Here is a 3110-nt window from a genome sequence, read left to right on the forward strand (position 1 = left end):
GACAAAACTACCACAGAATTGGAAGCTTGGTGCCAATTGAGGGACAAAGACCAAAATTTGCGCAGTTATATATTTATGATACAGAAAATGAGGTCTCAAACAAGATAGAGATTTTCAGGTTTGTATCATGCATTCCAAACTGATTAAAAATTTATTTAGGTAGTTCATACTTTGATTTTGGTTAATTATGAATACTAATATTTTTCAATTGATGTTTTATACAGTTCAAGAACAAACAACAACAACATTGACCAGTCCTTAGTTCTAGATCTCAAGGACATGATCGATCAACATAATGTTCTTGCTCACACATTTAGGATAGTGAGAAACTACCTGAATCAAGGAGATATCGCAAATATAAGACTACGGTAGTACCGAAAAAGATCAAAGGATGCAAGAGTCTACAATTTACCATCTTCTAACGAGGTCGCATCTCTAATAGTAGGAGATTTTGATTCTGGAGATGCAGGACGTGATATTATAGTCCAATTAAAGTCTGGACATCTGCAAAGGATTCATGAGACACACACCGCATTTATTCCTCTTCAGTACCCTATGATGTTTCCTTACGGTGAAGATGGCTACCAAGAAGATATTCCTTTGCGAGAATCTCAGGGCTGATGAAAATAGAAAGAGACAGCGTGTGAGTTTAAGGGAGTTCATAGCATTTAGAATACAAGAGAGAAAGGTCGAGTATGCAACCATTATCAATGGTGGAAGATTATTTCAGCAGTTCTTGGTTGATTGCTTTTCTATGATTGAAGCACAAAGGTTGACCTACTACCGAAACAACCAAACCAAGGTGAGGAGTGATATATACAAAGGGATTCAAGATGCAGTTGTTAGGGGTGAGACACGTGCTTCTAAAGCAGGTAAGCGTATCATCCTACTTGCGTCCTTCACTGGTGGTATGAGATACATATTTAATAATTGTCAAGATGCTATGGCAATTTGTAAGAAATATGGATATTCAGACTTCTTCATCACAATGACATGTAACTCAAGTTGGCAAGAGATTGGCAGGGTTAACAATCCAAGGAACTTAAAGGTTGAAGACCGGTCGGATATATCGTGTAGAGTATTCAAAATTAAACTTGACATGATAATCTCGGATCTTAAGCAAGGAATTCCATTTGGAGTGCTAGATGCAGGTATTGCTCATCATCCAACCTTATTTTTAGAGAAATATTCCTTTAGATTGTTATAAAATAAATGGTAAAATATTTTCTTACTTAACGTATTGTTGATTTTTTATTATCACCCTTAATTTATCAAAGCACATACATAAAATAGATAGTTTAAATATAACATATAACTTTTTTTTTGTCTTTTTGGTATAAGGGATGTATACGGTGGAATTCCAAAAAAGAGGTCTACCACATGCTCACATTCTTTTGTGGTTAAGTGGAGACCATAAGATAACAACGACAACTCAAATTGATCAGTTAATATCTTCAGAGTTGCCAGATCCTGCTTAGCATCCAAAATTGTTTAGAGCTGTATCTACATATATGATTCATGGACCATGTGGTAGAGCATTCTCAAAATCTTCCTGCATGAAAGATGGGTACTGCACCAAATATTATCCCAAGACATTCAGTAAAACCACAGTTATCGATGATAGTGGATACCCATCATATAGAAGACAAGACACAGGGGTGGTTACTGAGAAGAAGGGAGTCCATATGGATAATAGGAATGTGGTTCCATACAATGCATATCTACTGATGTCTTATCAAGCGCATGTTAATGTAGAGTACTGCAACAAGTCGAATGCTATCAAATATTTGTTCAAGTATGTGAATAAAGGTCCAGACAGGGTAGCAGTTGGAGTTACAAAGGAAGCTTCCAGTGGAGAGGATGCTCAGGTTATTGATGAGATCAAACAATTCTATGATTGCAGATATTTGTCTGCATGTGAGGCTGTGTGGAGAACCTTAGCGTATGATATTCATCAAAGGTGGCCTTCAGTGATGAGATTAACCTTTCATTTGCCTGGAGAGCAAAATATCATCTTTAAAGATGATGACGATCTTGAAGAAATCGTGGAAGAAGAGGAAGGAAAATGTACAATGTTCTTAGCATGGATGAAGGCCAATAAAAAATTTGAAGCAGGTCAAACTTTGACGTATGCTGAATTTCCAAATCAATTTGTTTATGATAGAGAATCAAGGGTATGGCATCCACGCAAAAGAGGGTATTCTATCGGGAGGTTAAATTATGTTCCACCGGGTACAGGTGATATTTATTATATGAGAATTTTGTTAGCTGTTCAGAGAGGTTGCACAACATATGAGTCTATTAGGACAGTTAATGGAATTACATATTCTAGCTTCCAAGATGCTTGCTATTCCATGGGACTACTGTGCGATGATAGGGAATTCATTGCAGCTATTAATGAGGTAGCTGAACTTGCATCTGGTCATCAATTGAGAAAATTATTTGCGATGCTACTGATATCTAATAGCATTAGCAACCCAGAGCGTGTTTGGAATGCAACTTGGACGTTATTGGCTGATGGAATACTATATGAGAGGAAAGTTTTAATTTGGAATTACTTATTAAATATTTCATAAAACCACTATGTGCTTTTTCTAGGACTAAACATGACTGATGACGAATTGAAAAATCTCTGCCTTATTGAGATTGAGAAGATACTCAATAGCAATGTGAGATCTTTAAGAGACTATCAATCAATGCCATATCCTGAGATGTCTCATGTTCGCCTTTTTCAGAATAAGCTAATAGAGGAGGAGTTAGCATATGACACAAATGAGTTGACTCATACAAACTTATATACAGAACAACAGATGACTCATGAGCAAAGGTTAGTATTTGATGAGATACTCAATGCTGTTGTTACAGACTCTGGTGGTTTTTACTTCGTTTATGGGCATGGTGGGTGTGGTAAGACATTTATTTGGAATGGACTTTCTTCTGCTATTCGGTCTAGAGGAAAAATTGTTTTAAATGTCGCATCCAGTGGAATTGCTTCTTTACTCCTACCTGGTGGGAGAACGGCTCATTCTAGATTTTCAATACCCATTACAATTACTGATGAATCTACTTGCAACATCAAGCATGGCAGTTTGAAGGCTGAGCTGCTCATC

General features: G+C 36.7%; 1 pseudogene; it reads left to right on the forward strand.

The window, feature by feature from the left end:
• Positions 1–279: 279 nt before the first annotated feature.
• The window catches only part of LOC107491424 (uncharacterized), a 4020-nt pseudogene continuing 1189 nt past the window's right edge, over positions 280–3110 (forward strand).

This window comes from Arachis duranensis, chromosome 5 (assembly GCF_000817695.3).
Source record: "Arachis duranensis cultivar V14167 chromosome 5, aradu.V14167.gnm2.J7QH, whole genome shotgun sequence".
In the NCBI taxonomy this organism is placed as follows: domain Eukaryota; kingdom Viridiplantae; phylum Streptophyta; class Magnoliopsida; order Fabales; family Fabaceae; genus Arachis; species Arachis duranensis.